General features: G+C 36.5%; 1 protein-coding gene and 1 long non-coding RNA gene across 7 annotated transcripts in view; one reads left to right on the forward strand and one right to left on the reverse strand.

Moving 5' to 3' along the window:
• Window positions 1-25,135, reverse strand: LOC149778570 (uncharacterized). 6 transcript variants are annotated; one of them, XR_016415527.1, is made up of 9 exons: window positions 24,600-25,129; window positions 23,981-24,102; window positions 19,946-20,060; window positions 3,008-3,133; window positions 2,573-2,689; window positions 1,524-1,720; window positions 866-1,023; window positions 564-670; window positions 1-111 (listed from the first exon to the last, which is right to left on the reverse strand). It is a non-coding gene; the product is annotated as an uncharacterized LOC149778570 (long non-coding RNA). The 6 variants fall into 6 exon arrangements; XR_016415525.1 differs by having other exon boundaries at window positions 2,573-2,662; window positions 24,600-25,128; XR_016415530.1 differs by having other exon boundaries at window positions 1,558-1,720; window positions 2,573-2,662; window positions 24,600-25,127.
• Window positions 1-26,908, forward strand: part of LOC149778569 (uncharacterized) — an 81,706-nt gene that overhangs the window by 18,717 nt on the left and 36,081 nt on the right. The window lies entirely within an intron of this gene.

Raw genomic sequence — 26,908 nt, forward strand, 5'->3', positions numbered from 1 at the left:
TATTTTAATATGACTTTAATGTTTATTTTCTAGATTTAATTAAGATTATGAATCAGAATCAGTCTCCAACTCCACTGTAAAGTTTATCTATTACTTCTTCTGCTCAGGCACCTGCAAATTAAAACAAAATTGTAATGCTTAAATAAAGTCATATCATCTCAGCACTAGTTACATATGCAGAAGTCATGTTAATCAGCATTATAAAAATGTATGAAATTTTCTTCACTGCACTTGTGCTTCCCTTACTATCGTTAAGCCATGATACAAGATAACTTTGCACTTACTTATCATTTCTGGCAAGTGGATGGTGCAATCAATTTGCACAAAGATGAATTTATTTCATCCAAATATTTCATGTGAATAAAAATTCCAAATGGAGGCACTTGTCCGATCAGACAAGATATATGCATATTGTAGTTAGCTGGACTCTAGCTTTGATAGTCCTGGGCAATAGGATAAGCTGGTTTTGTTATCAGTTTAGAAATGCATCCACTTTGCAAATACTATGCTTTAAAAGACGAAACTGAATCCAATATTGATGAAATAAGAGTCATTTGGATTACCTTGTTTTTTATCATTCTGCGTTGGTTGGGTGCATATTTGAGGGTCTCTGATATGGTCTCTTCCATTCCATTTGCCTTTGCTTTGCCATTAGTTTTCAAGCAGGCTTCTGCAAGAGTAATACAATGTTTTAAAAAAGTTTCACAACAAAGGATGCATTGCATTTTTCTAAATGCCAGCAATAATCAATGGAATATTTTTAAAACATGTACTTTGAAATGTGGTCTCAAGTTACTTTATCAATTCATTTAAAAATCTCTGGCAAGTCACATGAAAAACACAATTTAAATCAAGCCATACTTACTTATCAAAACCTGACATATCACAAGCTCTTGAAATGCTTTTTTCCCTTTATGTCCCTTTGGACTATACTCTGGCCAGTCTTTTTGTTTTAAGCTTTTTCATCATCCTGCAGACACTATCCCCAATTGTAAACCTGCCAAGGGAGCTCAAGTAGCATATCTGAAAATAATAATAATAATAATATTACTATTTTTTGATTTTGATATTATTATTAGTAGTAGTATTTCATGATCGATGTGACAAAATATGCTTGTATATAGTTATTTTTTGCCATGGTTTTGCAAGCAAATTTAATTTCTCTAACTTGAAAAAAATTTGATAACATTAACTATGCAACACAATGTACTAATAGCAATTATAAACCAAATTAACCACCGTGAATCTATTAACTTCATAAATGACATTCACTCAAGGATTGAATTAAAGTAGCCACATAATATGTAATAGTGTATATGTAGTAAAATACCTGTTACATGTTCATCTCTAAACATGTTTTGGCCTACATCCGTAAGACAAAACAGCCGACCACTACATGTTCACCCCACCCCCAAAAATAATTATACAGGCACTGCAGAACTTGCATAATGCATATTGAGGTTCACAACAGCAAATAAAGGTTATAACAGTTTTTTTAAATAGAAAATAAAGCCCCAATTTACCATCTTCTTGGAGAGTTTGGGATTCTCCTCCAACCTCTGGCAAAGGCCCTCTAGTTCCTCCACTGAATCACATGGCATTGCAAGAATTTCTTCTCTATATTCTGTGTCTGGGCCTTGTGTATGAACTTGGAGGGCCAGCTGCTCCAACAAATTCTCAATATTTGTGTCCAGTTTCATAAGTACATTGAACTGGAAATCTGTAACAGATTTGTGATGAAATTAGTTTTGAAAGATCAAGATCATTATTATAAACTCCTTAAAAAGATCTGTACAGTGAACATGGGTTTAACAATGAAATATATTTATGGAATGAAATACATGGTTTTTGTACAGTTTATATGAAAACTTTTCCCATAATCCTTTATTTTTTTATTCCCTGGATATGTTGTTTCACTGCTGGTGTCTGTAAAGTCTGCATTCAATGTAGATGGTTTAGGCGTCTGACTTACACAAGACAATGGTATACATCAGAAAGAAAAATAAAAAAAACCAATGGAATGATGAACAGTCGACACATCAATGAAAAACAACTCATTGTTTATTTGCACAAATAAGTCTTGAACAGTATGTTTTATGACCTATAATTTAATTAATTAACATCTCACAATGTTCTGAAATAACAGTATCTAAGCTACAAGAGCTTGTGCTTTCATGTCATAATCTTCCATTTTGCAAACAAATTTTGATGTTGAATCAATGTATATGACCTTAGCATTGAACACTAACATTCAAAATGTCTACAAGATGACAAGACTATTATCAATTGAAGTGACAACAAACCAATGAGTTTTACGTGCATTGAACATAAGCATTTTTAAATGCTACAAAATGTGTTTTTAGTGTATGGCCACAAATTACCCAACATTTTGTCAAACATAAAACAGTTCTACTACCTTAGATGAGAATTAAATTCATAAATACAGTGTATAATTGACCTACTCGTATTTAGAGAGCTGTAAATGAAATAAGAGATTATATAAAAGTCAACACCTGTAGTATTTGTTTCATTATTCTATAATGTACATTTTTTTTCCATCCTCAATACTTACTACTTGCAGAGGAACTGGCAGAGAGAAATCTTTATATTCTCCACTCCAGAGTGGATGGGGATGGTGATGGTGTTGTCCTTCTGGATGCAGCTAAGAGTATAAAGATTATCACTACTCCTTAATTGCAGTAAAAAAGAAACAAAGAAATCAGACTGGATTTTTTGGCATGTAAACAAAATGCATACTGGTTGCAATGACCACTGTATATAAAGCAGTGATACAATATATCACAAAATGCATTCTTTTTTAACAAAACATCTAATCTCATATATACAGCATCATGAGTAAGTAAGTACTCTTAAACACATCTTATTAAACAGACAGAAAAATGATGAAATTTATACATACTTTTGATAAAGAATTTCCAATTGTGGCATGGTATAAAAGCAATTGATAAAACATAAAAAGAGACCAGATAAACTAAATAGAACATACCAGCAGGATAAGAGGAAATCTTGGAGTCTGCAAAATACTCTCCATTTCAGGAGGTTTTGGATGAGATGGCTGACCAGAAAGGTTTCCACTTGAGATTTTCATCTTTTTTCAGTTCTTCATTTTCATCTGAAATGTCAATGAGAACTTGTAAATACTGTATGAGTCCTTGAATACACTGACTCCTTGTGACATACAGGGTTTGCAGAACAATCGCTAGCAATATTCACCACTTTTAAATCCAGCTGGTGAATTTTCACCATGAAATGCATCCGAATGCAGTGAATAATCCTGGATTAAAGACAAAATAGTGTACAGAAATGTGCAATAAATTAGTCAAGCTCCAGACAAAACAAAGATATGATTTATCTCTGATTCATAATGACTTTTCTTGTGCTACACATTTTACCAATGCAAATTACATTGAATTTTGTAAATTAAATGGTACAATTAAGATATGTATGTCAAAAGATTACTAATCTTCAGCTTTCCAATTAATGCTAAACACAAGTATCAAGTCATGTATTTAGTCTCTCACCACCAATAAATGCATTTTTAAGTAATCATCCTAGAGTGCACCAAAGTCATGTGAACTTGATCCAATTCCAACATTACTGCTGCTTGAGTGCTTAGATCCAGTATTGCCTTCACTAACTGATGTTATTAATACCTCTCTCTCATCAGCATAATTTCCATCATTTTTCAAAACTCCCATTGTAAAACCTCTGCTGAAGAAACTAACACTACACCATAAGGATTTAAAGAACTACTGCCCGGTTTCTAATCTCCAATTCATATAAAAAATCTTACAAAAGGTTGTTCAATCCCAGCTTGCATCTTGTCTGAATTCAAACAGTCTTTTTAGCAATGTACAATCTGCATATCGCCCTTGCCACAGGACACAATTTGTGTCTGCAAATAGATTACACTCCAGCCCAGTTGATCTATGTTGTGGTGTTGCACAGGGGTCTGTTCTTGGACCTGTTCTCTACACTCTATACACTCAGCTGCTCTCAAGTGTCATAGATCATCATCCAGTGTCTCACCAGTTGTACACTGATGACACCCAAATATACAAATCTAGCCACCCAACTGAAGTTGATGCTACCATCCAAGGTGTAGAGATGTGCATTTCTGATGTGAAATCATGGATGACTTGTAACAAGCTGCAGATGAATGATGATAAAACTGAGGCCATTCTGATTACAACACAAAGACTTTCTCATTCACGTCCTTTACCTCACACAATAAATATCAGCAACACCAACATTAAATTCACACAATCAGTACAAAACCTAGGTGTTACTCTGGACAGTACTCTCACACTGCACCAACATGTCATGAACATATGCAAGGCTGCATATCTTGAGCTGAGACGCATCAGCTCCATTCTCAGATATCTTTCAGTTGATGCCACTAAAACACTTGTGTGTTCATTAGTACTTTCAAGACTGGACTATGGTAACTCAATTCTGTCTGGTTCATCTTAATATCTACTGCAGAGACTTCAAAAAGTTCAAAACATAGCTGCTTGGATCATACTTAGAGTACCACAATCAGAGCACACCTCCCCGCTGCTCTGTACCCAACACTGGCTATCCATTCGATCCAGAATCAAACACAACATTAGTTCTCTGTGCTACGTTTCACTGACAGACTCTAGTCCAACATACCTATCCGACCTCACCTATGTGTACACACAAGAAAGATACTTACACTCCTCTTCCGACAATCATATACTCATTATTCTCACTATGAAAACAGAGTCACATGGACAGCATTCTTTTGCATACCAGGGCCCAGCAACATGGAATGAATTGCCCACTGAACTTAGACACAAAGACGCAGTGATCCCATTCAAGAGAGCTCTCAAAACTACTTATTCTGACTGCAAAAACAAACTTAATGACTTAATAATGTTAACTACCTTAAATATTCTCAGCATGTTTTTTGTTTTCTAATTTCATGGTGTTTGTTTTTGTAATCATATCATTGTGTATGTTTTTATGTTGTCTAATGTTGCAAAGCGCTTAGAGCTTCTAAAGATTAGGCGCTATACAAAGTCCTCATTATTATTATTATTATATTTAGCTTGGATGAATATTTTTTAAATCAGTGGCCATAACTAAAACAATGGGATTTTGTTTTATGATCATAAAAGTATGTTGGACACCATCCATGATGTACAATGCTGTCTGACATTTCTATGCACCTAAGGTTTCCATCTCAAATATTAAAGCAAAATGCATACCAAATTTGACAGATTGACGAAAATAAAAAAAAGCAATGCTTACCATTTGAAAAGAGGCAATTGTCACTAGAATATTCTATTCAAAATGATATTAATTTTGGACACAGGGGATACCACCCCCATGTTTTCCTGACTCGTGATATGTCGGCCTATTCTGTGCACAGCTTTAAAAGATGTAATGTTTATCCATCGAGCTATAGAAATGAAATACATTTACTGTAGACTGTTTCTGTCAGCAGTTAAGTTGAGTAATTAGGTCAGGTTTATAGCTAGTTTACAAAATTCAATGTAGAATGCCAATAAATGACAAGATATATTTTTGCAAACTAAAGTGATCTTGAAAAAAGATTAGTAAAGTTTAACATTTTATAAAAAATAAGCTATTATGTGGAAGAGAAACAACAATGAAATAGGATGCAATGTGTTTGCGTCTTGTTGATGGGGGAAAATTACTAAAGAATTTAGAAACAGACTATACGCTGGGGAATTTTTTGAGAATTTATGTTCTGGCGACAAGTTTACATATTGGGTAGCAGATGATTTTGCATGTGCGGGACAACTTCTTGCAAAATTGGAAACTTGGATTAAAATGCAGTATTGTTTTAAGGTATACATTACCATATTTTATATAATGTATTGTATGATTCTAAAAGATGCATAGTTAATCGGAATTTCTGGGTTACAGATTCAAGAAGGTCATGGAGTGGGTCTACATGTTGACTAATAAATTACTATTTGATCCCCTAGGTGATATTTCAATTCTAAATTAAAACTAATAATACTTAATGTATAACCAAAAATGCGACAACCTGGTGGAGAGGCGAAAATGGATATAAAAAACTTCCATATAGCCTCAGCAAATTTAAACTGAATAAATAGGGAAAAAATAATTAAACTAAACAACAAGACAAATTATGATATGATTTTCATACAAGAAACACATAATAAGTTGACTAAAGAACTAATAACTTCATATGAGGAAAAATTAAATGGGGTTATAATTGTGAATGATTATAAGGAGATGTAAGGGGAGGGGTAGCTACTTTTATCAAGAATAAAATGGGAGTAACTTGGGAGCAAAAAAACAAGGGAAACTTTTTTGCAGGAAGATTGATACATATTGTGATACAGGACACTCATTTTATAAATGTATAAATACCTGCTAATAAAAACAAAAAGCAACAATTCATTGAAAACCTGTTTAAATATGTAGAAACAATTTCAAAGGCCCCCCTCCAATCTGTGTTGATATTGATGGAAATATTGTGGATCTGATGTGCAATCTTACTGCATGCAAATCTTTCCAGAAAGCACCTATGTACTGTTTAGACACCGGTATTTGGTAACAGCCATATCTAGCGCAAAATTCAAAATGGTCATACGACAGAAGGTTGAGTAGGTACAATGTCATAGCCTCAATGTCTCCACGAAGTAGGGATAGTAATATTTGTGCTAGGGTTGTGCTATTCCATGTCGATTTACAAGTAACCAAACAGGATTTGATTTGGAAATATTTTTCGCAAAAAGATCTCTTCTGCCAATGGTAGCTCAATGGCTGGGAGAAATACTGGCAAGTCAGATATGTATAAAATGTACAGCAATGTGTGCAGATAAAATTGTCAAAAATGTTTGCAGGTTTTAATGAAAGGGCTATATCAGCCTTGAAAGTGCCAGAAATTATCATTATAGATGTGGCTTGAGTCTACATGTTTTCAGTTAACAAAAACAGAGTATCAAAGCTAGTAACTGGCATCCTTGTTAATTTGACTAATAACTATTTTTAATTAACCATTTCAGATTTATAAATATATACTCAATAGTAGTGAAGTGGGATGATATAGCGTCAATGGGACTTACCATTAAAAACCACCCTGGGACGATATAGCGTCAATGGGAAATTTAACATTATGGAAACCCTTGGGACGATATAGCGTCAAGGGGAATTTAACATGGGAATATGGGACTGTTTAGCGTCAAGGAGAATTGAACAGGGTGGGACTGTACAGCGTCAAGGGGAATTTAACATGGGCAAAAAAAAAAAAAAAAAAAAAAATCTTGGGCCTGTTGAGCATCAAGGGGAAATGGAACAGGGTCAGGACCCTATTTTAATAAGGTCCCGACCTGATGGGTCTATGGAAATGGAACAGGCGAATATTGAAACAGGGAGGGGTCTCTATTTTTTATTTTTTTTAAAACAAAAAAAAAAAAGAAAAAAAAAAGGGTAGGCAATGAAAGTCAAGATCTTTTCGAGACCTATGAGTGGCCCTGAAAAGGGCCTTTGGGTTTCTTCTTCTTCTAACTCTTCCACTTCTTCAACCATCTTCTAACTTTTACCAATATTCCTGTCATCTTCTTCTTTATTTCTGACTCAGGCATCCAGTCAGGATGACCTATCACTCGGAATTTCTCCTGTATTCTTATCCAGTTATTGTTGAGTTTCTCAAAGCTTTTTCTTCTCTTTCTATTTTCTTCTTCTTTTCTTTCCTTAGACCACTTTTCTTTGATGTTCTTTACCTCTTCCGTCAGCACTTTCCTCATTACTTCTTCCGTTTTTGTCAACTGGTCGAACCCCCATTTTACGTATCACCACTCCATCCAATACAATACTTTTTCCAGGAAGCACCCGACTTGGATGACATGGTCCAGTGCTTCCTTCAAACTTCCCACTCTGACATAAGGTGGGTCAGTAAATCCTCTTGACTTGTTGACTTCTTCTTCTATCATCCCTGCGATGAGATCTCCGGCCACCTTTAGTCTTTTGACTTGAATAGTTAACAAGTCTTGCCTATTTCCATCACTCCATTCCTTTTCTATTCTTCCTACAACATATTCAACATCCATTATCCAAAAATAGATATCTCTTAATAGATTGAATAATTTTGTCACCTCCATCTTCTTTGTTTATTCCGTGGAATGGTCTGAACGATTGTTGTTGTTGTTGAGTTGAATTATAGTGGCGTGCGCTTCGCATTGAGCATGTACCACTGGTTTATGATGCCACAGGCACCTAACTGATTACTCCTTGGAGGAAGGAATGGAGCCACTTCCTCCAGGCATATCTGTGTTCACAGAACACTAATTGATTGGGCCGTCAGGTCAAGGTACTTTTGTGTACACATCGATCTGATTGTAAGGCCTATGTTTTGTTTGAGTGGGATTGGACCCAGCACACACTCTGTCATTCATTTGCATTGATTAGCGACTAGTGGGATTGGACCCGATCTAGTCCGTATTTTTAATTTATGATGCGTGCACTGCACGTATGTGTTTTGATGTCTGTCCGTCGCAAAGGGCGAAAGTGGTCAGGCTCGGGCGGAGTTGTCTTGCCACAGGTTAGCAGGGTTTTTCCGATCCAGGGTATTTTTGTTCTAAATTTCCGTCTTTGGAATTTTGAATCATAAAAACTCTGTGCTGTTTTTAAGAGAGATAGAGTCTATTGAGGTCGATGTTAGCTTTTAGGTGACAGTATTTGTCGATTGGTTTTGCAGCCTTGTGCTGCTGGCCCTGGATGGAGTTGGTGTTTTTTCCATCTTACTGAGTAATTGTTTTTGGGTCCTAATTATCTAGTTGTAAATTTTGGTTGCAGCCTTGTGCTGCTGGCCCTATAGTCACTGGTTTTTTTTGACTACCTTATACAAGTAATTTTTGGGGTGGTATTCTATATATTTGTTATATTTGCAGCATTGTGCCGCCGGGCCCGATAGTCGTTGGGTTTTTTTGACTACCTTATATGTGTAAGTTTAGGGTCTTAATACGGGGGATCCCTGATGGTCTATTCTTGCGACCACCTTATACGTTCTATTTTGGGACTATATGGTTATACCTAGTATTTGTCTTAGCTGTCACCTATGTAGAAGATAGACTTTTGGAGCTGTTAGTTAGGGTGTTAGGTGAGCATTAAGTTAGGAGAAGTGGAGAAGGTTTGTTTTGTTTTTCCCACCACCCACCCCCTGTATATTTCTTCCTGGTATTTGAACTAGGTGTTTTTTAATTTAATGATATTTGTTTGTAGAGTTTTATCAGTCAGTGGGCTAGTTTTGATAAAATGAGTTTTTCTATTGTTCAGAATTTGGTACTTGTTTTGTGAGTGTATTTATTTTGTAATACTTTTGGCTAGATTCGGATTAGATTCCCTCGTCGATCACACTCGCCTCTCATAAATGGAGAGTTCGGGGAGACCGAATCCTTGTCTTCGCCATTGGTCCAAATTTGATATATATATATTTTATGTAAGTATTTATTAGTGTAATTTAGATAATTTCATTGCTTAGCCGGTTTCGGATTAGATTCTCTCGTCGATCACACGGTCTGAATGACGAATACTGTGGGTTCTTATAGTTAAAGCGCGGACGTGAAGGAAAACATCCCCCTAAGACTAAAATCTTATATTACCAAGATCATCACTTAAAACGTACAATTCACAATCTTCTCCTAAAGCAAAAGTAATCCACATAGTGAGTAATTTCAGACCACTGCCATTCAGGGTAACGTTCAAGAATCTCACTGAACTCTTTTGATGTAAACGGTCTAAAGCGATATAATAGTATGAATGCACCCTTGACCCAGAGAAATCTAACACACTGGTTGACTTTTTTCACTTATCTCTTGTGAATTTCTCGGAATAAAAGTTCTACAGTTATCCATTGAGATTTCACTCTGGCAAGCCCCTGCCAAACTTCCTTGTAAATCTTCTCTTGCAGTTCTTTAGGTAATGATTCAATATCGTTTTTGAAATGAAGTTTAAATACTGGTCTCGATGATGTCCAACATTTGACTCCTAACCAATCTGGTTTCTTCTTTAACGACATGGTAAGTTACTTCAATGTCTCGGTCCCACTAAGGGTAAGTAATGACAATTCGGTGACCAACGAGCATGTTCTAGATAGGCCGAATCTTGTGGTTCCCAGTGGTGAAGTGACACACCGCAACTGAAGCACTTGACTTTATCCCCTTCGTGCAAGTAGAAAAATCTGGCTCTGGCTAATTCTTTGGGGATCGGTCCTCCCAGATGCTTAGGCCATTTTCCTTTGAATGATTGAAGACGATTTTCAAAGTCGCAGTATTCCGACAAACACACAGGGAACGAATATTCGTCTTTCACAGGTTCGTTTCGATGAGGGCTGGGTGACATGGACAGGAGTTTGCTCAATTCTGGATGACATCCGTAGGGGGGTAGACGTGAAGGTGAACATCCACATTTAAAATGAAACCCAGTAAAGTGTCCAAGAGGACGAGCAGCATCGCTTTCGCATCCCTCAGGTTTGACACGCACAGCATCACTTTCCATGAGAGGGGTAGTGAGAACAAAGTTCTCATGATGCTTTACGGCATCGCTAAGGTCACAGCGTACAGCATCGTTCCCATCGCAAGGCTCACAATCACATTCCACTTCAGAAGCCCCAAACTTGAATTGTGCCTTTCTGAACTTGTTTTGTGTTTCTCTGAAAGGATTCATCTTGTTCGCTTGGTCTTGGTAGTCACAATGAACTATCGATCTTGACCATAGCCCCTTTTTATACTAGTCACAATGCAGTCTCAAGCTTGTACATCATTCCTTTTTTATATCTAGTTTTTGAAGGTACTGTCTCTAAGGTACCGTCATAATTGTACCGTAGTGTAATGGGTGGAAAGGCCATAGAAAGGTAAGGGCAGTGCAAAGACCATCGAGTGTGTTCCAGAATAGCTGAACCTTTATAGATACATAGATCCATTCGTAACTTCAGTCCACAAGCGAAACACTGTACTTCGTATCCCAATCCTGACTCAGGTCCCAAGTAGACAAATCCTGTTCTAGCTAAAACATGCGAAGAAGGTAATCCTTCCCTATCCGTAAACTATTTCTGAAATGTGTCCAATCGACGGGCACAATCACAATAGTCAGGTAAGAAGACTGGAAAATGGTAGGGTTTGAACTTGGAGTTCTCATCAGGTTTCTCACTTGATTCTTGCTGTGGCATAGTCATGCTTCTGGTGAGTGGCTATCCACTTACAACCAATGTTTTATACCGACATGTCCATATGGCAATATAAAGTGATTGGGAAGCCGCACTCGCTTCTGATACACGATTTGACAGACTTTTTCCAAGGGTCGACTGACGATGTGGTGAGTGGGTAAACGTACAATCTTGTTCGGTTGATAGGTGGTCACTTTAAAGTGTTCATCTTCTCTAGACTGCAAAGCTTCTTTCAATACCCCAAAGTTCACCACTCGACTGGTACGATAATTCAGAGTCAATCCTTTCACTTTACACTTCGTGTGCACTTCTCCTTGTTTGTCCCGGTATTCGTAGCCGTAATTTTTAAGACCGCCACTGGCGAAACTTAGAATCTTGTCGTCAGAATGCTCGTCTGTCCAGGCTCCTAAACGGTCTCCTTCGATGTTAGGGTGCTGTTGACTCGGGTGATCGATGTAGATGCAACTATCCGTGTCAAAGTACAGGACGCGTTCCCCTAACAGTTCTAAAGCTTCGTACAGTTTTAAGCGAGCATGAGCTGTCACGTAAGCTGCAATGATGACATTTCCAAAAGGATCGGCTTCTACAAAGTCCAGATCTTCTTCATAATTGACTAAGATCAAATCTTCACGAACGACGTCCACGTGTTTGATGAATTTAGTTTTGTTGTGAATCATCTGGAAGTAGCAGGAAGGTTCTGTCAAATATTCTGTCTTGGGTAAACACGGTCGTTGTGCCATTTTACCCCACAAGCAATTTAACATCACTTTGGCAAACGATCGCCTGCCTTTGTTTTTCTCGATGTGATCTAAAGTAATGCCTTCTTGTGCCCAGTATTTCTCTTTGAATGTCTTTTGGTCTTCGGGAGTGTGACACCAGGACGGATAACCACTGGCTTCTTGCTTTAGTTTCAAAAAGGCATCCACGTAGTCTGCCAAAATGCCTTTCTGAGTGGGGTCACCCTTGTTGTATTGTTCTGTCTTGGGAAAGTGACAAATTTCATACACTTCTAACAGTTGGTATCCCATGTCCAGAGCTTTGAACAATTCTACGCTGACCCACGTCCCCGTCAAGGCCCGTTCAGCCTGGGTGTGCTGACAAGGCAGGCCTTGGTTGCACGTTTCAGCACAAGTACGGCACAAAGGAAACATCAGTTTGTCTTGACAATGGTGAGGTAGAACGGGATGGTACAAGTCAGTGGGAGCCAAAACTTTACATTTGATCAAGCCTTCATATTGTCGAATGTTTTTCAAATCGATGTGTTCCGTCAACAATTGTGGGTGCCCTGCAGGAAAGCGACAATATTTGCACACGTAGGGATACAGTGAACACACGTCCAAGTATTTGATTTCTTCTCCTTTCTCTTCGTCGGCTTGGTACAGCAAACTGGTGGCATTGGTCCTTCTTCCGTACAAACTATCCCTCGTGTTCAGGGGGTCCATGAACTGGTAACTTTCCACGAGGTGTTTAAACTCGGGATCGGTTTTCAAACGGTGATGGTACTCGTGTTCCCACATTTCCACCACTTAGTATCCTTCCTGTTCTAACTTTAGGCGTTGCTGACATGTGGCCTGGTACAAGTCTTCCATGGTTCATTGTAAAAACTGATTTTTAGTGCCACGGTCAGGGTAACAGACGGGGCATCAGTGAAATAAGCAACCTTTAAACTCGTACACAATCTTGGGGTTTTCTAAGTCCCAACCATCGACCGAATGCATTCTGATGGTCTTTTCACCCCCTCCGTTGCGGGCATGCTGAATCCATTTGTCTTCCTTGTCGCACAAGTAATGTAACCAGCGTAGGGCTTTGACCGAGTATTGACGTTTGACATAGTTGGTCATTTGAGGACTGATGACAGCCACGGTGTTTTCAGGCATGAATCATTGCCGGTACACTAAGGAACATGCTTTGGCAATGGTGCAAGCTTCTTTGAAAGGATTGACCCCTCCGTGTTCCATGAACAGTTGTCGAAATTTTCCACAGCAACACCGTAAAATGTCCACGTCGGAACGACAATACTTTAGCATTTCTTCCTGAAAGTCGAAAGGGTCAGAGGCGTGAGCCTGGTACCAAGCGTAGAAAGCTTCTCGTTGTTCGGTACGCATGTTGTCAGGGTCGTAATAGTGAGCCTCAGGCAAATGGGGTAGAACGGTGTGTTGATTGGCTTCCGTATTGAAAAAGTGTGGAAAGCACCCTTTAGCCATTTCTGTCATTCCAAACGTTTTAGGCATTCGACTCAAAGGCATGGCTAAGTAACTCATCGAATCTTTAAACTGTACTTGTCCCACTTGCATGAAAATGATTTTGGCTCCATTCAAAGTGACTTTAGGACGTTCGGTGCCATGTTCTGTATAGTATCTGTGAAGAAACTGTCCATCGTATCCGGAGAAATTGTGAGCCATCACTGTGGCATGACGATGACAATCTCCGTAACGTTCGATGTCCTCTTGGATCCACGTCTTGTCGATGGGGTGTAAGACCCATCGAGCGAAATCAGCTAGCGTGTTCGGTCCTCGAAAGATTTTTTCACGTCCTCCAGAAATCTTGCTGCAGTGAAGGCAATGACTGAAAATAGGTTCTTGAATGCACTTCTCGCACGCTCGATGAGCCACGCACAAATTAGGAATGTGAATACCAGTCTCTTGCATGCATTCAAAATTGAAAAAGATGAAATTGCCTTTCTTCTTGTGACCGATCTCTTTCTCTGGTTGGGGTTGGTATTTTTGCACATAGCATTCGTGTTCCAAGTCCACGATGTGGCAGCAAATGTGACATTTTTTCTTTCCTCGACACAGGTGTGCCTTGGCATTATTGGTAAGTATGCCTTGTCCACAGGTAGGGCACAATCTCAGCAGCTGACAAGCACATTTCTTCTGTGAACCTTGCATCTTCAAATGTTGTTGGTAACAGGCAGGGCTGACAAACGTGCGCAGACCAGTTGAACAATGCACTCGTTCTTGTCCTTCGCTCAGACAGGGTGGAGAGGCCAAACATGCTGAGCATTTCAATCCACATCTCGGTGATGAACCCTTCTGCTTTCTCTAACAGTACTTCGGACTTGAAATCTTTAAACTTCACCATGTATTTGTAAGCTGTAGTTCTAAATTTTCTAGAGGGATGCTCTTCCGTCTCTTGAATGGAATAGTACTTTTCACGGTTGACTAAGGGTGGTGAACTTTGTTTAGAGGGTTTGGATTCTGGTTCACTCATGTCCTCTTCAAAATCACTGGCATGAATTTGTGCCAAGACTTCAGCCCTGGTACGAGGCGATAAAGCACGTTTCTGCCTCTTACTTTCTTCTTCTTTCTTCTCAAATGAATTGGATCATTTCATCTTGATAGCAAAAAGTCAAATGACTAAAGTTTAAACACCATGGACTAATTTATAGTCATAGCAGACCAGCGTATATAAAAGGGTATGTGTCTTGTCCTTTCACTCTTCATTTCACTCTCAAACCGAGCACAGCGATGGAAGAGACTACCCAGATCGAACGTTTCATCAGAGCTTTGCGAGGGGTCATCCAAAAATTCTCTTCAGACCAGCCGAGGGACTACTCTCCTTCCTTTCAAGATAAAAGTCAAGATACTTGCTATATCTGTCAGAAGAAAGGGCATTGGTCTTCAGAGTGTCCAGACCGTCAAAAAAGAAAAAAGGGGCTAGAAAAGACAAAAGTCAAGATACCTGTTATTATTGTCAAGAAAAAGGACACAGGTCTCCAGATTGCCCAAAAAAGAAACAAGGAGTCAGAAGAAGAGAGGGATTCTTCAGAGGAAGAAGAGGAAGAAAACAGGTGAAGAAAAAGAAACAGGAGAAGAAAAGAAGAAGAGAAGAAAGTGAGGAGGAATAGGAGGAAAAGACTGTGGTGGTGAAGAAATTCAAAAAACTCAGAGAGTGAACAATGAGACAGAAGAAGTTTATGAACTTTTTAAAGTGCTCTGTTGTGAATTGTGAATTGGATTGTAAATATTTATAAAAGAATAAATTAGGTATTAAAAGGTAAGTGACTTTGGGTTTTGATTTTAAAATAAGAACCTACACTCACACACTCATACACACGTACTACAGAGGTAAAATGTTTTTTTTTTATAGTTTGAATGGATGTTGGCAATTGAAAGTCTATCTCTTTTCGACAGACGTGGGTGGCCCTGAAAAGGGCCTTTTTTGGTGTAGGGGTGAGTTTAAGCAATCAACTTTAACTGCCTTAAGGATTTGCCACGGCCAAGGCCTACTTCTGGACTGCGTAGTGTTGATGATGATGATTTGGTTGAAATCACTAAGGGTGGCACGGGAGGCTTAGTCACAGGGTTAGAGTGTTTAGCTCGGGAAGGTCGTATTCTCTTTGGTCGTAATAAAGAAGTCTGATAACATTTGTTTCAGACTTCTTAACTCCGCTAAAATGTCTAACAGTACCGTGACCATTTGATTTTCACACCCTTGTTTCTTTGCTGCTGCTTCTTCTTCTTCTTGTTTTTTTCTTACCTCTTCTTTTTGCTGCTGTTGCTGTAGGAGAAAAGCTTGTTCCGCTTCCTTTTGCTGTTGTATAAATTTCTCCAATTCTTCTTTCTGTCTCTGTCTAAATTTCTCCACATGTGGTAATGAAGGAGAAGGTGACGAAGGTTCCGGAACAAATTCTTGCGAGGTAAGAAAATCCACAAAATCCCAATTCACCTCTTCTGAAAGTAAGTCCGGTTTCCCTTGGGTAGTCTCCACAGCTGGTGCACCCCAATTTATCATTTTCTGAGTTTCCGTCATGTTGAAAAACTGTCGCATGAATTGACTGCACACAGGTGCTAGCAAATCTATACAGACCACATGACGTCACAGACTGCTCTCTTCGGATTGGATGTGGGCTGACTGAATTTTGTAACGCGTGTTTGGATTGGTCAGTGAACTCCGTTTCAATCCTTCCTCTCCCTATAAATAAGTGTAGTTCACTGCATTCCTTCACCTGTTCTCGGCACCTCAACATGTGGACCAACGTTCAATCTTCTACACTTGTGTCTTCGATGATGTTCAGGACAGACATACCGATGTACGTCCGATCCAAGTGGACAGTTGTCCATAGGACAGATACCAGCCTATGGATACGTAGGATCTATGTGGAGAGGCAAGGATGTCTCAAAAGAGTTTTAGTCTATGGTCCTGCAGTCAGGCGAAGCCTAAGAACAAGAAGAAATCACAGATGCCCTTTATGTTAAGGGCATATTAACATAAACCCAAAGGCCCTTTTCAGGGCCACTCATAGGTCTCGAAAAGATCTTGACTTTCACTGCCTACCCTTTTTTTATTTTTTTTTTTGTTTTAAAAAAAATAAAAAATAGAGACCCCTCCCTGTTTCAATTTTCGCCTGTTCCATTTCCATAGACCCATCAGGTCGGGACCTTATTAAAATAGGGTCCCGACCCTGCTCCATTTCCCCTTGACGCTCAACAGGCCCAAGATTTTTTTTTTTTTTTTGCCCATGTTAAATTCCCCTTGACGCTATACAGTCCCACCCTGTTCAATTCCCCTTGACGCTAAACAGTCCCATATTCCCATGTTAAATTCCCCTTGATGCTGTATCATCCCAGGGGTTTCCACAATGTTAAATTTCCCATTGACGCTATATCGTCCCAGGGTGGTTTTTAATGGTAAGTCCCATTGACGCTATATCGTCCCACTTCACTACTCTCAATGTGTTTATACCAATATTAAGTTTCTGTATGTCACTGTGTTTAAGTTTTGATTTTCTCTGTTTTATTTCACTTGATACAAACACATGCTGACTAATCTTGTCATGTGGTGTATCTCGATCATACTGTAAAAGTGCATAGCTTAACACAGGTTTCGAACTCTTGCTATGAGCAGCAGCAGTAAACATGGCATGTACTACTAGAAATCAACTTTTTTTCTTCTTGGCTATAAAATCATTAGGTACTAATGTGTAAACTATTAAGTTGGTAATTTTTTAAATATAATTATTGTGCAGATTTACTAAATGTACTTTTGCGATACTAAGTCCCATGTTTGTTTAAAGGTTCTAACAAGCTGGGGTTTTTATGCAATATGTCATAAGTATATAAGGTGTTGTGGGCTGCATGTATGAAGACAGCTCAGCAGCTTTCTAACTAATATTGCAATTACTATGAGCTTTTTTAAAAGTTATTTATTTTCTTTAAGTTGTTTCTTACTGTTCTGTATATAGTTTAGAAACTTTAAGCAATATTTTGGACTAGTCCGATAACATAAGACACATCACCCAATATATTTGTTGGGGGGCTGATGGGTCTTACTGCCTAACGAAGGGTGCTGTGTGAAGCGTTTTGATGTCGACTAACAGTGTAATGAAAGTCAAATTTTCAGAAATATCACACACAACTGGTAACCAATAACAATGCATTTCTACAAAGTAAAGTTATAATGTTTTTGTCAGACTTCACTTATCCTGATGTCTTTTCTCTAATAAATTCAAATTCTCACAAAAGAACCAGACCTGTTTTCAAGTTTTGTTGGCCCACATTTCAGTTGGCTGGAAAGCGATGAAAGTCAGGAATGCCAAAATCGGGTTAAGCTGAAACATTATTCTTTAAGGAAACAAATAAAAATATGTTTTGCCTATTGGAACTGTAAGCAATGTTTTGTTTCATTCAAGAAACATATTCCCCACATGAACCTACTTAAACAAACTTTGGCGTACCTCGACTACCGTTGCATTGCAACAAATTCAAATGTATGTCAATGGAACATGAAAATGTGTCCATTTGCTAGTGTCATATTTTCACTCCACCAGGATAAAGACAGCACTGTAAGTATATTAATTACACATAAATTAGTGGAAGAGTGTCGATATAGGCTGCCAAGTGTGTCAGCTATTCCTGAAAGATGGACTACTCATTCCGATGACAATTGACATTGGAACACATATACATGGCCGTTATTTGGGTAGTAAGACATAGCACTAAAACAAAATATTTTGGACTTGTACATTTTTGTTTAAGATTTTATTTAAGCACAAAATATTTATTGATGGAATTTAATGTGCTTTTCTCTATTCTAAATTATATAATTAATATTCATTCCTAACTTATTTTACAAGCAAACTACATATAGTTATATCATTTGTTATAAGAACTTGGCTATATTGTCAAGTGAGTGTTATCTTCACATACCAACACGTTTATTTTGTATGTACTGATTTTCTGTATTTAAGACTCTAATTCCATGCCTGAGAAATTTTTCTTATGCTGCAATACATGATTCAATTTCTTATACAGTATAGGTCCAAAAATGTTCTTAGGGATATAGAATACCCAAGTCATTGTGAGTGCTATCCTTGCTGATTTGATCTTTGCAATACAATTTAATCATTACTTAATCCATGATATGATTGAGGTTTTTTAAACTAGTAATTTTTTTAATTACATTACATTTTTTTGTAATGTAACAAATCCAAATCACACACACACACTTAATCTAGCACTTCACACACATAATTCCAATGTCTTCACAAAAAGCTCAAAATGTCAAAGTCACTGTGAGTGTTATCTTCACTGACATAATATTCTAACTTCAAGTCAACAATAACTTATTAATCTAGCAATCCAGAAAAGCATAATTTAATGACATTTTTCTTTCATAATTTACTAGTTGTCTAAGTCTGAGGTGGGCAAACTATTTTTCAATGTAGCCACAGGTGTGGCGAATGAGAAGTGAAAAACATCATACGATGCCACAACTGAGCCAAACTTACATGGCCAATTTGCCACTTGTGGCAATTGGTGACAAGGTTGCCCACCCTGGGTCTAAGTCAGTGTGACCATTGTCATTACCAGCCTGAAACCCAATTTAATGCCATTTGTATAAATTCATTTCAAATAAATATTATGATATAGTTGAAGTGTAAAGTCAAGCAAGTATTCTGTTTGCAGATTTTACATTTTAGATATTACAGTAAAGTCATATTTTCTCTTGTGTAGTGAACTTTATTGCAACTGGTTCCAAAATAGTAAAACTTATTCAGTTTTCATTCACCAGAATAGGTATTAATACAATCCTGAATTAACTGTATGGTACTAAAATATACCCTGATCTTGTGTGAGATTGTAATATACAGAACTATACCTCAAGACAACAATAATATATTGAATTTATATTATATCAAGACTGTCATGGTTATGAACTCCAACTTTATTCAGGTTTTTTCATAATAAATGATCATCTTGTGTTATGGCTGAAAAGAAATCAGAGTTCATTTTAACTCCATTCTCTCCACATTTGTCAGTTGTTATGAGGCATACTCATCATCAGTGTTATAGTAAAATGTAATCTTATCTGGATCAATCTTGCTGGTGTAATATACGAATGGAGAAAGAATATTATCATCCAGATTAAAATATTTTTTATTCAGACTCTACTGAAAATTTTAGCTGGATATGGGATACGGAGCCTGATGTGTACGAACAAAGCAATGTGTACCATGACCTTTTTAATTTAACATTTTAAACTCCTGCAGAAGAAAGAGATTTTTAGATCCATTAAATTGTATTAACAAAAACATTTCTTCAGTATGATTTTCCTTTACTTAGTAGTGACACAACTCATATTTTAAAGTTGTTGTTTTGTGTTTGGTTTGGCTTTTTATGGTAAAGCAACACAAGTAAGTTATTTAGTGCCAAGGCACTTTAAGTATAGTGCCTTGCCCAAGGACGCACCATGGTAGCTAACCCAGGTTGGTCCGATGGTAGAATTTGAACCTACCTTATTTCACAGGTCCAGAAAGCTAACCACTGAGCAACTACAGCTCCCCATCTTATAGTGGAATGCTGGTATACTTTATGATCAAGAAGGATGGGTTGGGGTATGCATGTTGCATCTGAAAAAAGTGATGGAATTTTTGTTTACATAATATTTTAGTCATACAATATGAATCATTTTCTATAGATTTAAGATGTATCAGATCAAGTTAAGAAAAATTATATATTCTGTTTCCTGGGAATGTACTAAAATTCACTGTTAATGTTTGATTTTTTTGGTAGTAAGCTTACTTGGTATTTTTTTCTTTTTAACTTGAATACCTAATTTGTTAACATCCTGTCCTAAATCTTCATGGTTCTGTCTATAAAGTGACAACTGTTGATACATGTAGGGAAGTTTTTGTTTATATCTTTTGATTTTTGTGGTTCTGGAAGTTGCAGTATTTGTTGTTGTATTATTAACCATTTCAGTAATTTAATGAATGCAGAGTATACTGCTCTATAAATGAAATTTATGGGAAGATAATGTAAAAGTATGTTTCACTGCAAATATAAATTGTTTAAAATAATAATATATCATTTATCATATGACTATTCAATTGTGGTAACTAGTATTCCATCCAATATCTATATATTAAAATATGTCTTTTCATACAGCTGGTGATCATTTAGATACAAGTCCAATTGAACATAATCAAATTATCAGTGCAGGTGTTTTTATTAGTAGTAGTATTGCAAGTATAAGTGTTAGTATTAAGATTTCATATACAGGTATGATAAGTGTATCATAATGTTTAAATGATGCTCCTTGTTACAACATAAAATATGTTCATTGAAACAAATGGTTCACTGGTAAATTGGCAGTAAAGGTCTTCACTGAATTATGTTGCATAAACTATTTTACAATAAAACATATATGATGCATCTCAATTATGATGATGTGGAGGAGGAGGATTAATAATAATGCAGTTTAAGTTATCTTCATCACATAAGTTCTAGCAGATGTGTCATTTTTATGTGGCTCATTATCAGTTTGAAACTGGTCTATGATTCCTGGATCTGGACATATCTGGCCCCCTGCTGTTGTGCTGCTATGGTCTTTACAGTTCATTAGGATATCAGTTACACTTGGTTTACATTTAGAACCCCATGGGATGGAATGCCCAGTTTGAAACTGAGAGAATGGTTAATTATCCATAATATAACTCCTGCAGTTATTATTAGGTTTGATATCAAGGTCTTTCATTAAAAGCTTTTCAACTCATGTTCTGTTCTACCATACAGATAAATAAAGTCAAATTCAAGGCTTTCAGAATTGTCCAGTTTGTTTCATGTGTTGTCAGTTTAATGGGCAGGTAACTAAATGTGCAGCAGACGGACTGTATATTGCCACTGTACCACATAAATATCAGTGCTTAGTCTGCTCTCAGTGGCTGTGGTTTGATTAGTTACAAGTGTCATCACATGTGACTAATTATTAACCAATGTAATGAAACTTATATAATTAGAAGGCTGTATTTAAAAACTCTAAAGATCTTAAATGTGTGCTAGAGGGTAGGGTTAGCAGTTATAATCCCAATTATGTTGTGACGAGCAAAAAGCACTGCACACATTTGAGCTTTTAGTTTGGTTCTGGTAGGGTCAAAACATGCAGGTACATTTTGATCTTTAAAAATTAACATAATTCCCATGTAATACTTTCCAAACCTAAGTATGCAATTGATCTGATAAAAGTTTTGAGATTACTGTTTAGGCTCTGTTCTTACAATACTAGATATACCTGACTACTCCACAGTGAAATGGCCAACTGTTAAGTTATATAAGCCAGATGAGTAATGTTAGCCATTTGTTTAAGTGTTTTCTCATTAATTTCATTTGTGTCACAGAGTTGCATGCAATATTTCTTTCTAGAATAAATTTATTTTATTTTCTAATTGTGTATTTTATGGTCTCACTGGACATTTTATCTGGTGAATTTTCATCCGACAATGACCAATTACAGAAAAATGAGAATAATTTTACACTGAAGATACTAACAAAAACAAACTAATGATTTTTGTAGAAAGCATACATGTGAGATTTTGACTGCAGTAATCAGGTTAATTCCTGATGCAGCTATTGATTTCTATACTGAACCATCACTGCCATCATCTCCTAAATTTTACATTCATTTTTGACAAGAAATAGCTATTTTCAATATTTTTCTGTGACAAGGCAGCTAAAAGAATCAGTATGTGGCTTATGCATGAATAAAGTTCACTAGTACTATAACAAATTAGCATACTTTTTTCATCAACCCTCAACCATCTAGATTTTTTTATATTTGCCTCTGTAGCAGACACACATAAAGGTCAGCAGCTCATTTGCAGATCAAGCATTTGATCTCCAATGCTCATCTAACTGTGACAGGCAGTCACTAACAAGCCAACCTATTTCCATGCCTAACTCAAAGTAAATCTAAACCACATTATAGATTTAGCTTATGTGTGAATTTAGAAATGCTAGGCTTGTGATAATTAGGTTCATGCCTTCTACCTTAAAAATTAGGTGTATGTCAAAATACAAAATTATCCAGTGAGACCTATGATGTTAATTTTAATCCCTATGGGATTTGTGACATAAAAAACCCAAATGCTTTATGTATGAAAAGGTAACTAATGGGGGCAGGATCTGCAGTGAATCAATGGTATGTATGATAGACTCCTGATAAAAATGTTTGTGTTACAATCCTGTTATCAAGTCAACCAGGTTACCTACTGCAATGTACCCTTGCCTTACTCCAATTCCCTCAGTACTCAGTAAACAACTAGTGTTGCTGTACATAACAAAACCAGTCCATACTGATTTTACCTATTTTACTAAATCCTGACAAAAATAATTCTCTAAATAAAGCATGATTAATATGTGAAGGTCTCGCATGTAATCAAACTCTTCCAAGCTTTTAATGATATGAACCGATTTATCAATGTTTATCAAATTTACATGAAAAACTATTTCTTATTTGTTATCAAAAATGTTAGATGTTTTGATCATATAAGCATTTCTGCTACATTAGATCAAAATAATCTTTTTGTCAGAAATAGAGCCCTTATAGTATTTGCAAGGTCAACCAATCAGATGCAGAATTTGAGTTTAATATGAATATTTTTTTTACAAAATTGCTCCTTTGCTATATCTTGATGAGATAAATCTATTTACCAAGTCAGATAAAATTAATGAGAAATAGTTTTAAGAGCAGTAGCAAGAATGGCGAGTGAGATGTAGAACCACCACATTATTTGCATAGAATTTGCTTACAGCCTCAGACATACAAGCAAATAATTAAACAAGTCAGATCTAAATTTGACCATAAACACTGTTGTGCAAGTCGTAAGAAACTCTGCCAATCAGATGCAAGGTCACTTCATTAACATACCTTTATCACACTCATAATAAGCATCATTGTGAAGCTTGACTATAGAAGCCCAATGGCCAAGTATGATCAAACTTGAATCAGCAGTAGTGGTTATAACCTCGTGTATTTGTATGCATCTTCACTTCTTCAATCTAGATCTCATTTATATAAGCATGTATTCTAAATTTAGTAAAAACTGCACTATATGCATAAATACTGCATGCGGTGGTAACATGCTCAGTCAGGTGAAAGATCACTTTATTATTATTAATGGTTAATACTCATCAAACTTCGAGGACAACTTAATGATTTTAGTCTATATTGTGGAAGTATGGCTTTTAGGTTGGTTAAAAGAACTCAACTAATCTTATACATGATCACCTCGTGTATATACTTGGATTTTGCTCATTATTAGATTTATCCAAGATGTTGATTTAAGCCCAAAACCAAGTTTTATATAAACAAATTGATCAGAACTATGGACTCCAAAGTAGCTAATTTCTTACTGTTGAAAGACAGAAGGGATGTGAAATAAATAACACACTCTGGACCATTACATAAACCCACTTAGCCTTTTGACCAGTTGAGATAAAATAGCAACAATAATGTTAATTCAGATTGATAAATTATGTTTTCTCACATTACCTCTAGCCCTTTTCAACATGGATGGTATTTTTCTTCCACATATGTCAGCTCTTAATTAGTGGCCCTTTTCCATCATGAATGTTGTAGGTGAAACTCTCAGAATTAGGCTTTTTAATTTGTATCTGAAAAAGAAAAAAATTATTGGTCTGCATATATCAATGTCACCTTTTCTGTATTAAATTAAAATACCATATGTGTGTGTGTGTGTTCATTTTAGAATTTAAGCATACTTGTCTCCATGTGTTTATTTTACAATTGATGATGATAACACATAACTGGTTCAATTGATAAAATGTTATTTCTGACTTCTTACAACTGCTCATTATATCTGAATTTACATTCAATGTTTGTTTTAATTAACATATTTTGGATAATGGGCAAATTATTTATTTTGTAGTTTATCATTATATCATTTATCAGTAATTTATCATTCAAATATTTAAAATATAGTACCATTATACTGACTTCATATTCTATATGATATCCCAGCAATACATGTTAAGCAGATAAGTGCAAATAAAAATGTTTAGAATGTAAAAGCTACTCCAAGCTCAAAGAAGGTCTGCAAAAGATGATCTCCAACATATTACCAAACAAAAAGCGAAGTTAACGCAGTTACCTTTTTTATGATGTCTCAAACACCAACGGTACTGTACAGCTACGTCTTCTGAGTTTTACCGTCATCTTGTCTTTCAAACCAGAATTAATTTCTTGAGTTCTTACAAAATGAAGAAAATTTTAAATACTATAATTTATGCAGCTTCTTTACATGACATAAGATAAATTATGGCACAGTGTTATGTCTTTCAGCACGACGCAACTTCACATTTGGACGGCGTGCTGTGTGGGCATCCCTGACACAGCAACTGACATGAATCCTTTATTAGCAGACAATAATTCGGAATAAATCCTCCGCAAATCTAACATTCTCGATTTTTCATAGTTCCACTTTTTCACTGTTGCATTTGTTTGATTGTGCTCATGAAGTTCAATGAATCAAGTTCATCTGCTGTCTGAAATCCCGGTTCAGTTGGTATTTTCTTCCGCGCATGATGCCGTGTAAATACAAGTTACGGTCGACATTCAAAGTGGTTTAGGTTAATTTATTATTTTCCTTTATTAAGGTCATTTGCAGAAAGTGTTTCGCTAGGATGAGATAATTTTAAAAAAATATATCAAAAATAAAACTTTCTTTTCCAACTCTAATACTGGATATATTTCAATTTGTGATTGATACTATAAATAAATATTTAAAAAAACATTTTAGCCCGTGGCTTCGGCGCGCCACTCGTTTTTGTGGGTTTTTTAAAATGTTGTTGGTGTTGTTTTGGTTTTTGTGTGTGTATCACACTAAGAAACATACCAGGTATTAGGCCTAACGTAGGAAAAGAAATTATCCTCTATTTGTTACTATTCTTACTGTAAAATGACGCAAAAGTGATCAAATTGCTATTAAGATTTTGTTTTATATAACACTTACCGCTCGTTTTCCTCGAGATAAAGCAGCCACTTCAAAATGATTATAAAATCTGTGACAGATGAAGAATGTGGTTTAAATAATTCGTAATCGCCTGCCTTAAATACTGTAGGGATTTGCTAATGTATTTCATGGCCCTCGTTTGAATAGATAACAACGATCATGTATATCGACCAAAATTTGTATATTCCTGCCCACGATCATGTATTTTGTATTAAACCGTATATTACACAAGCGCTCTGTGGCGAACTCGGCGGGGGGGGGGGGGGCTCTATTATACCCGCTATATCAGCTGAGAAATATATTGAACAGATCAGGCCCCAATACTCTCGCTCTGACAAACATTAAAATAATTATATGCAGAATATCGGTATGTCTCCCTCTTGCCGAAAATGTCAGCACCATATATATTTTGCAAGTAATGTAATGGGTATAGTAACACACACACGCACACACAAACACACTTTTTTTTGGGGGGGGGGCGCCGGAAATATGCCCCCCCCCCATTTCCAAAAAATTAAAAAGTATTTTATGTTTGTGTCTTTCCCCCTCAGGTGTGTTGTATGTTTTATTTAAAACAAAATTTTATATAAAAAAATTTAGTTTGTAGATATTTTGATGGGGTATTTATGTTTCCATAGTGTTATCTAAAGGGTTGTTCGTCCGAGTCTGGTTTCCCTCACCTTGCTCGAAGTTCCTTCCCTTGAAATATTTTGTGACCTTTGCTATATGTCGCCTAGGTCTCAGTGTTTGCTATATGTAATGGTGCTATATTGTATGTATGCTATATTTTCTTTATGTTTGAGACAGCAAGTATAGATCAACTATCTTTCCCAGTTGTATTTCTTCCTTTATGATGTTATATTGTATCTTTTAATTTGTTTTATGGTTTTCTAATTTTGACGATGGAATGGTGTACTATTTAGATTTTGTTTAAAAAAAAAATAATTTCTCATTTTATTATTCGAGTGATAATATGATCGTTCCTCATAATAGGTTTTAAAGATGTTGATAGGTAGGTTACGCTCGATCCAAGGTTCACGCTTCTTTATTCTTTATGTGTTTCTCCTGGGTCGCGTTAGGCTTCCTTCATTTAGTTTATCTGATTATGCTTTATTGAAAGATCCAAACGTATGTATGAGACCACATTATTGTGCAGTGGTCAACCATGCAGTGCGGGAGCTGTATGGATTTTAAGATATAGAAGAAGTTAGTAGGGTTTTAAACTAAGTGTTATACAGTATGTATTTGTGTCTCTGTTTTGTCTGTTTATGTTCTACATGGCGTGTTTTCAAAGACTTTTGATGGGCCTGTCCACTTCGCTTAGCGCCATGTGACTTAGCCCCATGATGTCATCGCTATTTACTTCCCCCTTATATTTTCCCTGTATCCCTTACTATATATGTCTTTAGAATTTTTTTTCATAGAAAGAAAAAAAAAATAAATTACAA

Source organism: Sinohyriopsis cumingii, chromosome 17 (assembly GCF_028554795.1).
Source record: "Sinohyriopsis cumingii isolate HCF-2022 chromosome 17, ASM2855479v2, whole genome shotgun sequence".
Taxonomy (NCBI): domain Eukaryota; kingdom Metazoa; phylum Mollusca; class Bivalvia; order Unionida; family Unionidae; genus Sinohyriopsis; species Sinohyriopsis cumingii.